Source organism: Pantherophis guttatus, chromosome 1 (genome assembly GCF_059756535.1).
Source record: "Pantherophis guttatus breed Tessera chromosome 1, ASM5975653v1, whole genome shotgun sequence".
Lineage (NCBI taxonomy): Eukaryota > Metazoa > Chordata > Lepidosauria > Squamata > Colubridae > Pantherophis > Pantherophis guttatus.
Window position 1 is genome coordinate 146,395,836 of NC_142063.1, and position 14,715 is coordinate 146,410,550.

At 43.9% G+C, this 14,715-nt stretch overlaps 1 protein-coding gene across 45 annotated transcripts in view; it reads right to left on the reverse strand.

Annotated features, from left to right (window-relative positions):
- BAZ2B (bromodomain adjacent to zinc finger domain 2B) overlaps positions 1-14,715 on the reverse strand; it is a 249,203-nt gene that overhangs the window by 103,594 nt on the left and 130,894 nt on the right. The window lies entirely within an intron of this gene.

Below are 14,715 nucleotides of genomic sequence, written 5' to 3' on the forward strand. Positions count from 1 at the left end.
ACACATTAAGATGGATGTATAAGAGGTTATCAAGTATTTCACCAAGATATTCTGCATTTGGCAAAAAAAAAAAAAAAAGGCAACTAATGAATTTAAAAGATAACAGAATCCAAAGGGTTCCATATTTTCCTTTACACTGGGGAATCTTTATTGTTGGATTTTATACTATAATCCCAAATATGACTGAATTTTGTTTGCTGAAACTATATATACCGGTATAATATATTCAATCAACTGAAATGGATGTTGCTTACCTGAACATCCTTTCTGGGCGCGCTGCTGAAGAATCCAAGAGCGTGGGTAATATCCCTCAGGTAGCCTGAAAACACTGAGTGCATATCACTTTAAATTAACTGTTGACTCCTCCCCTAGGGACTGGCTGAGGCTCAGTTTCTTTCACGAAGGAAGACCTAACCAAGAGTCACGTCCATCCATGATCAGGAAGCAGAAGCTGTAACGGGAGGGTTGGATTCTTCAGCAGCGCGCCCAGAAAGGATGTTCAGGTAAGCAACATCCATTCTCTGGCGCGCTGCTTGGAAGAATCCAAGAGCGTGGGATGTACCCAAGCAAGTATTAGATGGGAGGGAAGGCTGAGTGCTCCCGGTTGGCCGTTGCAGAGATGACGGATTGCAAAACTCGCCGTCCGAAGGACGCCTCAGCCGAGGCAAAGGAGTCAACTTTATAATGTCGCACAAAGGGAGTGAGAGAGGTCCAGGTGGCTGCACGACAAATGTCCAGGATGGATGCTTGTGTAGCCCACGCCGCCGAAGTCGAGGCGCTCCTGGTCGAGTGCGGCAAGATGCGTCCAGGCGGGGGCTTGTTGCGAAGGGTGTATGCCGTAGAAATACAAGCCTTAAGCCACCGCCCAATGGTGGCCGAAGAGACCTTGTGCCCCATCGAAGCTGGCAGGAAGGACACGAAGAGCGCTTCCGACCTTCGAAACTGGGAAGTCCGTTTAATGTAGTACCGGAGAGCGCGCCGGACATCGAGTTTATGCCATTGGGCTTCTCTGTGATGTCGAGGTTGCGGACAAAAATCCGGCAGAACTAGCTCTTGAGCTCTATGGAAGAGCGAATTAATTTTTGGGACGAAGGCAGGGTCGAGCCGGAGGATCACCCTGTCCTGATGAAAAATGCAAAGGTCTGAGCGGACAGAAAGGGCTGCGAGCTCAGAGACCCTCCTCGCTGACGTGATTGCCACTAGAAAAACAACTTTAAGCGTCAGAAGTCGGAGCGAAATAGAAGACAAGGGCTCAAACGGGGGAGACATGAGGGCCTGGAGCACCAGCGACAGGTCCCAGGATGGATACCGATGAACTACTGGTGGACGCAGGTTGGTGGCCCCTCGAAGGAAGGTTCGGACCCTCCGATCCAAGGACAGTGGACGGTCCGCTGACTTAGACAAAACCGAGTTCAAGGCAGCCACCTGTCGTCTCAGGGTATTCGGGGCGAGACCGTCGTCCAAACCGTCCTGGAGGAATTCGAGAAGGACGGGAACCGAGGCGTCGGCCGGGTCTACGTTGTTCCTCCGACACCAGCGGCGAAAGTCCTGCCAGGTAGCCTCATAGATCCGCACAGTTGAAGCCCGGCGCGAGGCTTGCATGGTGGAAATGACGCGCCCCGACAGGTTGTCCTTTTTCAGGAGGGCCCTCTCAAATGCCAGACGGCCAGTTGGAGCCACTCCGGTTCCGGGTGTAGGATGGCCCCCTGGCTGAGAGAGACCCTGTCCTGGGGAATTCTCCACGGCCGGGAAATCGACAGCTCCAGAAGGTCTGCATACCATGGTTGTCGTGGCCAGTGCGGGGCGACCAGAAGGACTTCTGCGGCCTCCGACAGGATCTTGCGCACTACCCTGGGGATGAGGGGTATCGGGGGGAAGGCGTACAGCAGGCCCCGGGGCCAAGGACATCGCAGGGCATCCGTCCCCTCGGACCCCGGACTGGGGAATCTGGAAAAAAATCGAGGAAGCTGTGTGTTGCAGGGGCTGGCAAACAAGTCCAGGATAGGGCGACCGAATTTGGCCGACAGGAGCCGGAAGAGGACCGGGTCCAAACGCCACTCCGAATGGTCGATTTGAGAGCGGCTCAACCAGTCCGCCCGAGTATTGTCCGTTCCGGATATGTGTTGAGCTGAGATGGATAGAATGGTCTCCTCCGCCCAGGAGAGGAGGGAGATCGCCTCGTCCAGCAGAGCTTTGGAATGCGTGCCGCCCTCTCGATTTAGGTGCGCCTTGGCCGTGGTGTTGTCGGTCAAGACCAACACGTGTCGACCCCGGATGTCGGGATGGAAATGCCGGAGGGCTAAATGGATGGCTCTCAGCTCCAGCCAATTGATATCGTGCTGTAGGTCCGAGGATGACCAGAGACCTTGGGTCATTTTGGAGTGCAGATGGGCTCCCCACCCCAGTAGGCTTGCATCTGTTGTAACCGTAATCCGTTCTGGCTCCTGAAAGAAGCAACCCTTGGAGATTGCGGGGGAGGTCCACCAATGGAGGGACCGGAGGACGGGAACAGGGAGCCGGACTTTTAAGGTAGAATTGCTGCCCAGAGACTTTTGAAGGGGCAGAAGGAACCATTGGAGGGGGCGAGAATGGAGGCGAGCCCACGGCACTATGTTGATGCATGATATCAGCTTCCCGAGGAGTTGTGACAATTGCAGGATAGAAACTGTCCGGGAAGACTGAACCCGAGAGATTGCCATGGCAATGCTGAGGGAACGATCCGGGGCCAGAAAGACGTGGCAGGAAGCTGAATCTATGATGGCTCCCAAGTGCTGGATACGATTGGAGGGCTGAAGATGGCTCTTCTCCATGTTTAGGGAAAACCCATGCCGTTGGAGGGAATCTCGAACTGCCTCCAGGTCTCTGAGGGCTCTGTGGCGAGAATCGGAGAGGACAAGGATATCGTCCAGGTAGCAGAGGACTCTGATGGGGATGAGACGAAGGGAGGCTGCCACAACTGCCAGGACCTTCGTGAAAGTCCTGGGAGCAGACGAGAGACCGAACGGCATGGCCCTGTATTGAAAGTCCTGGTCGTCGTAGGAGAAGCGGAGAAATCGGCGATGGGAGGGCCTGACCGGAATATGGAGGTAGGCCTCCTTGAGATCGATGGAAGACATGTAGTCGGCTTGTCTGATGGCGGCCAAAATCGAATGAAGGGACTGCATTTTGAATTTGTGATAGGTGATCAGTTTGTTTAACTCCTTTAAATCCAGAATTCCCCTCCAGCCTCCGGCGTTTTTCGGAACTAGGAAAAATATTGAATAGAAACCTGTCCCACGATGTTCTGTGGGAACGGGCTCTATAGCGTGAATGTCCAGGAGGTGGTGTATTTCTAAGGACATCAAGCGCCTCTTCTCTGGGTTGCTGGAGACCGGGCATCGGATGAAGCGATGAGGGGGACAGGAGGAGAATTCCAGAGTGAGTCCTAGACGAATGGTTTGCAGGACCCATTCGTCCGTCGTAGTTTGGGACCATTGTTGGGAAAAATGGTGTAGGCGGCCGCCGATAGGGTAGGGTTCGGTGCAGTCATTTTCCCCTCCGGAAGGGTCGGGAGGCGCCTCCGCGAAAGGGACGTTTCGATGGTTGTTGCCTCCTGTTGCGGTCTCGAAAGGATTGTCTGTCGGACGAACGGTCGTAGGAGAAGGAGGAGGGACGATAAGAGGGAGCGGTGCTGGGGCCAGGGTCAGCCCGAAAGGAGGGACGCTGACTGTATGGTAAGTAGCGTCGATCCGATCTGCGATAGGAAGAGGGCATGATCTTCCTTTTATCCTTATCCTCAATGAGGATAGGATCGAGCGCCTCTCCAAACAACCGGGATCCCTTATATGGAGCAGAGGCCAGCTTCCATTTGGATTTTACGTCCGCACGCCAATGCCGAAGCCACAGGAGGCGGCGGGAAGTAACAGTTGAAGCCAGAGAACGCGAAGCGAACCTGGTAGCTGCAAGGGCCGCGTCCGCGGAATATTCTGTGGCTGCCACCAGCTTGCTAACGTCCTGATGGAGGCGCCGATCATCGGGCGGAAGCCGCTCCTGGAGCTGGCGGAGCCAGATCAGGGAGGCCCGATTGAAAAAAGAGACCGAGGTGGCGGCGCGTATGGCCCAAGCCGCAGTCTGATGGGCCTTGCGGAGTACAAGTTCGGCTCTTCTGTCCTCAGATCGCAGGCCGTCCGCGATGTCGTTGGATAACACTGCAGAGGACGTCAAGGCTGCAATGGGAGCGTCGACCGATGGGAGTTCAAGTAAATCCTGCAAGCTGGGCGCTGAGCAGAAGAGTTTTTTGTCAAGACCACTGGGCGCTGCGAGCGCCCCCGGCTGAGTCCAGGGCCGTTGTACGGTTTCAGAAAACAGTTGTGGACAAGGAATGAAGTCCTGGTCGGGGTGAGGAATGGCAAAGAGAGCCTCGTGAGGGTTAGAGGATTTCTCGGGGTCTGGCAAGGGCTTGGAAGATGCCAGTTGTGTAGTGGCAATGGCCTTGCGGAGCAGGACCTTGAAGAGGGAAGGTCGAAAGAGGCCTGTAGACGAGGGCTTCTCTGGAGGTTCATCCTCGTCTTCCGAGAGCTCCATGTCATCCGCCTCATCCCCGTCAAATTGAGAGTCTTCGCTGTGGTCGGACTCCCGAAGTGAATAGGCCTCAGGATCGATAGTGTGGCGATGAGTTGTAGGTCTGGGAGGTTCCGAAATGTATGACAGCGGAACCCCCTGAGGATAAGGGGCCTGGGGAAGACCCCCCGCCATCATCCTAGATACTGTGGCCGTGATCATCGCCTGAATGTCATGATAAGAAGGCGGAGGACCTTCTGGTGGACGGAGACCCGCCGCGGTGGGCGTGAAGGTTGCCTCCGGTGGTCTTACTGGAAGCGAAGGCTGATAAACTGCCGAGGAAGTCGAAGGGATAGCAGGGGGTTCAAGCTGACAGGGGTAGAGAAACCCCTGAGTAGCCGGTTCAGCTCCAGCCGTTAATCCTTGAGGCAGATCCGGATGAGGTACGGGTTCCATGAGAGATGTCGCAGGAAGCTCCTCATCAGGACGACTGGCTGGGGGTACAGGAGGTGGGACTTTGCGTTGTGCCTGCTGGAATTGGCGTTCAAGAGCGTCGTGGCGACGTTTAGCGGCCTTATCCTCAGCCGAGGAAGACTTGTGGCCTTTGGATGAGGTAGATTTGGACGAGCGTGAAGACTTTTTTGATGCTTTCTTTGGTGCCTTACCAGACGAGCGGTCAGAGTTTTTAGGACGAGGTGGAGATTGGTCTCGTTCCGGGTCAGAAGAAAAGTCCAGATCTGCCATGGTAAATGAAGTTTTTTTTTTTTTTTTTTTTTTTTTTTTTACAAGGAGGGGGGAAGGGTAAAACGCTCACACACCCCTTCTGAGGAAAGATTCTTTTTTTTTTTTTTTTTTTTTTTTTTTTTTAAAGGGAAGGATCAACTAGGAATGGAGAAGCAGGCGTAGTATCCAGGTAAGTGATAAGGGAGAAGGGGCAGGAAATCATATGCCCCTTGGATGGCCAAAAAGTTCCAAAGGGTCCAGGAATGTTGTGGAGATCAGGTTCTGGAGAAAGCTAAATGGCGGCCGACTCAAAATGGCGGCCGCGCGGGAAAAAACGCCCAGGAAGCCTCGTCTGCTGGTCCCCGGCAGGAAAGGCCTCTCAGCAATCAACGAGGAGCCGCGGAGGCGATGAAATGTTCTTGCGGCTGAAGATAGCGTTCAAATGCGCGCGAGCGCTAAGGAGCGCTCCAAACGCCTCTGAATGGCCTGCAAGGGTGGTCTGGAGCAGGCGCGGTTGGGGCGCGATGGCGGCCAACGGATCGGGCCGCGAAACGATCTCCCGCTGTGTTCGGGCGATAAGGGCGCTCCTGGCGGCTCTCGAAGCTGGCGTGGGGCGGCGGCTGACGAAACGGGCCGAGAAACAATCCCCAGGTTCGTGCCCGCGCTGACGAGCGCTCCTGACGTCTCCCTTAAGCCGTCCAAGCCGAGCGAGGTCTGACGAGGCTAGGGTGCGTGGGCGGCTAAGGAGACGGGCCGCGGTAAGGGACAGGAGGCCTTCTATCGCCCAGCACAAGTAGCGCGCAGAGATGCCGAATAGAGGCAGAGCTCGGCGGCGAGGGCTGTAAAGGGCACACAATAGGCTCGCAGGGATGCAGAAATAAGAAGCAGGGCCCTGCGGCGGAGAGAGGCCCAGGCGGGGCGTCTGAAGGCCCGCGCCTTCAGAACGCCGCTGCTCTTGATGTAGGAGGGTTGGCCAGACGAAAAAATTGAAGACAGTAAAACTCACAATAATAAAGGTGGAGGTAGGAAAAATAATAAACTAAAACAAGGAAAATGCACAGGAGAAATTGTAATGAAGGAGGAAGTTCCAAAAGACACTCGTTCAGGCTGCACTGAGTGAAAGGAACTGAGCCTCAGCCAGTCCCTAGGGGAGGAGTCAACAGTTAATTTAAAGTGATATGCACTCAGTGTTTTCAGGCTACCTGAGGGATATTACCCACGCTCTTGGATTCTTCCAAGCAGCGCGCCAGAGAACCGAGTTCTTCTTGCCAAATAGTTCTATAATACCAAACTATAAAGAAAAGCTAGCTAGCTAGATGATAGGTAGGTAGGTAGGTAGGTAGGTAGATACATAGATAGATAGATACATAGAGATAGATAGATAGATAGATAGATAGATAGATAGATAGCTCTCCAGATGAGACAGATAGGCTGACAGAGATAGATAAATAGATGGGGGAGAGGCAGAGGGAGAGGGAGAGGGAGAAGGAGAGTAATAAAATTATTTTGCAAATGATACACTGTTTTCCAAAATGGTTTTTATTTTGCTATGTTAGGTAGAGGTGTAAAGAATGAATAGTCATGGCCAAGGCAGTTTCTGCACTTGAATCATTCTTCATCTTCACATATACAGTATCTTAAGTGCAAAGACAACTCCATGAATGTTCCCTTTGTTTTCTTCCTGGTAAAGTTTTGAGTAAACTGCAGAAGTAGTTTTATTTTATTTATTTATTTATTTTTATTTATTTATTTTGTCAAGCATGTATCTGATAACAGATATAAATATAAACATGATTATGAATACATGAAATGGATACGAATAAACGGGGACAGTAGGACAGGGACGGTAGGCACGTAGGTGCGCTTATGCATGCCCCTTATAGACCTCTTAGGAATGGGGTGAGGTGAACAGTAGATAGTCTAAAGTTAAAGTTTTGGGGGCTTGGGGATGAAACCACAGAGTCAGGTAGTGCATTCCAGGCATTGACCACTCTGTTGATGAAGTATTTTCTGCAATTGAGTTTGGAGCAGTTTACCTTAAGTTTGCATCTATTGTGTGCTTGTGTATTGTTGTGGTTGAAGCTGAAGTAGTCATTGACAGGTAGGACACTGTAGCAGATAATTTTGTGTATTACGTCAGACTGAAGGTGGCATAGTTCTAAGCCCAAAATTTCAAGCCTGGTGGTATAAGGTATTATGTTGTGAGCAGAGGAGTGGAGGACTCTTCTCGTGAAATATCTCTGGACTCGCTCAATTGTATTAATGTCCAATTTGCAGTGCGGGTTCCAGATAGATGAGCTGTATTCGAGAATTGGTCTAGCAAATGTTTTGTATGCTCTAGTTAGCAGTACAATATTACCAGAGAAGAGGCTACGCAAGTTGGGCTCCACTAGTGAATTCTACAGTTTGAACTTGAGTTCTCAGCAAGAATTTCTGCCTGACAATTTATCTGACCCAACCAAGAAGGGATTTTTATTTATTTATTTGAACCCCATCTTTATAATTTTTACAAATACCTCAAGGCAACAAACCTATCCAATATATCTTCCTCCCCTTATTTTCCCCACACCCCTGTGAGGAGAGTTGGACTCAGAGAGAATGACTGGCCCAAGGTCACCCAGCCATTTTTTATGGCTAAGGTGGGACTAGAATTCACGGTCTCCCACTTTCTAGCCTGGTGCCATAACAACTAGACCAAACCTGCTTTATGATAATGATCATCTGAACTGTGTATGCATTCTGTGTATGTTCTTTGTTCCTGATAATGCCTTTGAGATTTAGGATGACTATGCAGTGAGTGTTATCTTCACAGCACTCTGAAATTTCTATAATCAACAGGATAAAAACCAGGAACGAGCCTTTGTCTGTCCTTCCTTCTGCTTTGGAGGAGGAAAATGATTGAAAGATGTGGTGTCTGAGAAATAAAAAAGACAGACCAGCTTCTTCCTCCTTATAGTCTGTTCAATTAGAATGCCTTATACTTCAGGGCAAATGGGCATTTTAAGTTCAAGGAAAGCTAAGAGCTAAAGGTCTTAGACAAGCATTTGAGATGGCAATAAAGAATTTTATTTGTAACTTTGCAGCAAAAAAGCTTGTTTTCTATGTGCCTATGGCCAAAACATCTGAAACATTTTTCATTTTTGTTTCATCTGAATGCAGAACAGGCAAATCTTTTGTTTTGTCTCAACTGCAGCCAACCTGAATTGGGTTGACAGAACTTCCAGGACATAATATTTTGAGTTTAAAATAAACTACGTTATTTACAGAATTACAAATAAAATTCTTCTGTCTTTGGATTGATGTTCTGTCCTGTTATGGGACCAGAACTTCTGCACTTGAATTCTTCTGTCCTCGGTTATGGCACCAGATCTACTAGACAATAGCCAAGAGTTACAAATAAAATTCGTTATTGCCGTCACAAATAACAGTATACTCCTATGTTTTCCCACTATAACATATCAGGTCACAGCTTTTGTCTTGGCTTTATCTTTTCTTCTACTTCTGGGAGTAATAGTGGAGAATCAATAACCATTTCAAGATGCAGAGCTCCTCATTGCTTTTTGATCCTGAGATATTCTGGTTCTAATATATTGTGAATATTGCATATCCTGCCAAAGTTCATGATTTGATAGAAAAACAAAGGTTTTTTGGATTATTTTATGTAAATTGGATGAAACTACGAATATTCTTGGTGCCAAACGAGCAAGAACTCGGGCAGCTCAGAAAATGTGTCTGATCCAAATCAGACTGAGTCTGAAAGCTGGGGCGCAAGAGGAAGAGGAGGAGCTTCTCAGCTTGCAGACCCGGTCCATGAAGATCAGACAGGAGTTAACCCGTTCCTGACCGCTGGCCCCACACTCAATGAGAAGCATATATTTATAGTCTTGTCAATGGTGAATATTTTGAATTAGATTTTTCTAAAGGTGGCATTTGCTGAAATTAATGCACTGATACTTTGATGGATCTATTTATATCACCAAAAACATGTTTTTGCTGAATATTTTAACATACTTTAAAAAAAAAATATTTTAGAAATTGTTCTATTTTGTTTGTATTGTATTGTGTAGAGCAGGGGCGTCAAACTGGAGGCCTGCGGGCCGGATGCATCATGCGCTGGCCACTCCCACCCCCAGTTTAGCGAAGAAGGAAAATGTCATGTGACGACAACGTGACGATGTATGACACCTATGGTATAGAGAATTTCTAATTTAAAATATTAGGTATAAGTTTACACAATTTATTTACAGAATTTTCTTAATAGAATATCTGATGGCCAAAGCTAAATAAAAGCATACAAATATTACCACAGGCACATAAGTACATCCGAAACAAACAAAAAAACCAGCAACCCTCAAACATTTCAGTAACAACAATTATTTTCAAATTAAGTGTGAAAGTAATAAAACTCAAAGATACAATTCTATGATTTCTCTGAAAATAATCCCCACTGACCTCAGTGATACTTAATTCTAGGTGGACTTTTTATAGGATTGCATCATTAATTAATGGTGTCTCCCACTGGTTTCAGTGGGATTAAAAATACACAGTCTACTTAGATGTAAACCCCACTGTACTCCCAGTTAAATTAGTACAGAATGGCAGCTCTAGACATTACTAACTTCAGCTGATTAGAGCTCAATATAATTAACATTATTTATTACGAAAATTAATATTAGCATGATTTTATGTTAATTAAGTAGGAAAAGCCTGTAGCCCAAGGGATGCGCACACGACTCCTGCACGTTCCGTTTCAGGTAACTAGGTATTGAAATTAATATTTTAATACTATTTTATTTGCCACGTATATATGCAGTGCTCTCAAGTATCAGTGTTATCTTTTCACAATTAAACAATAAGATCACTCTTAAGATTGACACCCAAGATTATTTGCAATATGGGATACAACAAACTTTCTCAGAAACAGGAATTAATTGAAGACTAAGGACATGTAGTATCAGTATTTCAAGATAAAGTGCAGTTGTCTGAAAATTATTTTTCCGTATATAATAGAATTGAGCAGCTATTCAGATATTCCTTACAAGTACCCATTTAGGAGAAACTCACAAAACAATGTCCTCCATAGCCAAACTTTGTGGCTTATTAAATGTTGTTCAGTGGAACTAAAATACGGATATGCCACCTAACCTTTGTCTGTAGCATCTTCTATTGTGTTTTGAGAGACCTAAGAATTTTGTTTTTAAATTTAAGAGTAAGCCTTAATTGTACTCAGTTAGTTCATTACTCTAAATCACAGCAGATGGCTGACATTGTAAGAGATAATCCCTGAAAGAGTCATTAGTGAGGATCAACGATAATTAGACTGCAACCCAAAAGGTTCACAAGAGAGAATAAAAAAGTATCAATATAGCAGCTCTTCCTATGAAAAGCAACAAGTGCTTATTCCATTTTTTCCCCTTTGGCTAATGCATTGTTGGCAAATACACACAACTGTGTCAAATGAAAGACTCTTATTACTCTTATTACAGATAAAACATACTTTAGATAATACAATACTTGCCCCTCTATCCTATTATCCAGGACAGGTATTTTTATCTATCTATCTATCTATCTATCTATCTATCTATCTATCTATCTATCTATCTATCTATCTATCTATCCATTCATCCATCCATCCATCCTTCCAGACAAGGACTGAAACTTCACTTCGAGGCTGCTTCCTGCCTCTTAAAAACAGGGTTTTTAACAGGCAGGAATATCCAGCTGAACTGAAAAAGATGAATTGTGTGCCTCTTTTAACATTATGAGGAAAACCTGTCTTTTTCTCTCTACTAATTACTATATAAATATTTCAAGGCACACTGAAATATTTTGGCTCAAAGAAGCCAAAGAAGTAAATAATGTATTTCATAAAAACATACATGTTGTAATCCTTTTCAAAATGACAACTGCATATTGTGTAACAAACTGATAAGTACACAGCATTGTTTTGTCCGTGTACCTTTCCAGAAAGATACATTTATTAAGAGAATGTATTGGTTTATTTTATGGGAAGTGAATCGCACAGCACAGGATCAGTTCACACGTCTATCATGTTTCAGATTTCTGTTGTTGGGCGTTGGCTGCAAAGCACTGGTCCCATTGGGGAAGGGTAAATTAGTTACATCCTCTGACAAATTCCTTTTAGCATTAGAACTGTCGAGCTGAAATATCCTTAACAAATGTAGTTTCCTTCCTATATAAACTTTAAAGATCATTATTACTTAAATCCATGTTTTAAAATGAAATTTAAACTTGTTATAGTATTATCACAATAAATGAAAAATGTATTTTCTCAAAGACCAGCGGTATTTGTTCAGGCAATACGAGTGTTTCTTTAGCAAAATAAGTTATAATGTTTTAAAATATTTCGCTATTTGCCCTTGATTCTTTATCCCATAATTCTCTTCCCAACAGATTAAGGATGGGATTTTCTATGGCTTAGAACATCTCTACAGAGGGCAAGACATTTCCAGGTGTTGGTCTTACGGATTCACATGCCACTCAACTATGGGACAGCCTGGTACGAAAATAAAAATAGATTTCATGCTACAGACAATTAACAACAGGATACAAAACGTGAAGGGGATACAATCTCTAAAAGTAACAACTATTTCTTATCTGATGGCTTAATATAAAAGGTTTTGAAGGTTTAATATAAAAGGCATGACTAATATAAAAAGGTATGACTTCTCCAATCTCTAAAAGCAACAGCTATTTCTTACCTGATGGTTTAATAGAAAAAGCAAGACTTCTCCAATGGTCACTTACACTTAAAAATTATATACCAAATATGTAATTGAAATAATATGGTTTAAAAGTGCCCAGGTCTTAGATTCCATACATACATTTAAGTTAGAACCGGTATTAAGTGGAAGTTGAATCTTCACATGGAGCAAATATTTTTCTTCAGATCAAGCTAGAAGTTTTCTGTTGCCTGATTAATATCAGGGTGACTACCTAACTACAGTGGTTGTTATTTGAATTTACTGTATAGTACTACCAAATCATATTTAACATAACAGGAAGCAAAATCTGTTGCATAACAGAAATGTCTTTTTAAAGATTTCTACTTTTGTTTAGGGGAAAAAACTCAATTGTTACTATAATGAACAATACAGTTTTAGTTAGAATCTGAATAATGACTTAGGATGGAAAAGAATTTTAGATACGCAATGTGATCACAAATTCATTCTCTGCTTTGGAAAATTGATAGACATTATGAGTTGAGTCAAATTGCATTCCCAGAATTAATTTAATTCTTTTTTTCACATTTTCATCTAGATGCATTGGGAAGAACAACAAAATAAAGCAGAATGGTCGTCTTGTATGTGCCTTTGTATTATTCTTATTAATATAAATTCCAGGAACTGTTGTTTTTCATTCTCTTCTATTTTGCTGTCAAGAGTCAGCTGTAACTCTTTGTCCCACTTCAACAAAAAATAAAAGCCCGAAACAGTATCTGTGTGTATTTAAAAACAGAAAATACTGAGAAACAAGAAAAGCTGCACTATAGGGTAAGTGGGAGGGACCATCTCTTGCTGGTCACATCCACCTGACCCACTAGAGCGGGGAAGCAAGGAATATTACAGGTCCCATCCCCTAAGAAAGTACAACTGACAGGATCCAAAAACAGGGCCCTCTCCATGTTGGCTCCCTCACTTTGGAATATCATCTCTTCAGAAATTAGACTGGCCCCCACTTTGACATCTTTTGTAAGGCCCTAAAGACTTGGTTTTGCCAATGAACCTGGGGAACTCAGAGTGGGATGGAGCCCATCAAATGGCTTATTTGACCCTGTGTTGTCGCCAGGGATGGGTGGTGGGAAGTCGTTGTTTGTTTGTTTGTTTGTTTGTTTGTTTGTTTCTATACTGTGTTTTTATTTTTTGTAAGCTGCCTAGAGTCATTGTGACCAAGTAGGCAGCTATATAATTTTCTAAATAAATAAATGAGAAGTAAAACAAGAGACAACAAAAGCCATATACCATCATCAACAGAAAAAATCTGGAAGAAAGCTTCTGACAAATCTGACCAAGAGCAATAACCCACTCCCCTTTTAAGTGCTTTTCTGTAGTTGCATAGAGAAGAACATTTAGGTTCTGTCATCTCCGAACTTAATTCTGTATGGACGTAGCTCATTTTTTAAGAACACAATTTAACCATAGAAATCAAAGCTGCTGGACTAAGTAGCAGTCCTTTGCTTTTAGGGAGTATCTGTGTGCTAAACCACTGAGCATACTAGCATCTCAATTATTTAGTTAGGACATCCGCTAACTAATTTCCCTGAGGAATTTTTTTTAAGGCGCTGTTTCCATAGGCTCCATCTGCTTGGAATGGATGATAGGAATCATATTTTAACCTGCTGTTTCCACTGTGTCACACATTTCTGTTTGGGCCAACAGTTGTTATTTTATTTTCTTCCTTCTTTCTCTGTCTTCATCTCATCTTCAAAACAAAACAAAAGGAGAAGCTGTTTTTGTTGACTTTTTGCTATTAACATTTCACTGTGGCTAGTCACATAAAGTGGGATCAGATAGGACATTAGTGGTGCTTTTATATCACCTATGTCCATGATTATGAATCGTAATGCAACAATTATTTTTTTAAAAAAGATAATAAGAAAAATGTGTAGGATTTGACCAGAATGATTAGAAAGAAGAAACCTCTGGAAACATACAAGCTAAATGTCACAACACATCTCTACCTTTGCACAATAGACTTTGACTCTTAGGCTCAGGCTTCTGTCTTCAGAAAACAAGAATTACAGGTAATTAATTTTATTTCTTGACATAGTGCTTATATAATTGGCATAAAAGGAAATGAAGTGCCAAAAGAAACAGAAATAAGAGTAATGAAATTTTGCTAAAACCTGTTACATTTCAAGTATGCTAAAGAGTTTCAGAGGACAGATCTACTCAAAAAAATAAAGAGGCTATCCTACTAAAAATTTTGAAATGGGTGGATCTGTGAAATTCAATTTCATCTCATTTTTTATTTTTCCAAACTTAGTTTCATCCTGTTTCCTGAATCAGTTTACTATTTTTAAAAGTTAGCATTAATTTTTTTATCAATCTTTGTGTTTTAATATGAATTTTCATAAATGATGGTATATACATCCTCCTAATTTACCTATTTTTCTTTAATACAGTACAATAAACAAACTTAATTACAAATTTCAGATACAGGAAGTTTTCTTTCTTGCTTCTGGGTTTATTGATATTTGAGAAGTGTGGATTGGGTGAATTTTCATTAAAATGCAATCCAAACACTTCTACTTTCCTATTTTTGTATATAATTAATTTATGGTATTGTCACATTTCATATCTATGGTTTAATAGTACAAGAAGAAGGTGATTGACTACTAAAGAAATATAGGTAGTCCTCGACTTATGATCACAAGAGCCAGAGGTGGGTTTCAGCAGGTTCTGACCAGTTCTGGAGAATTTTGAGTAGTTC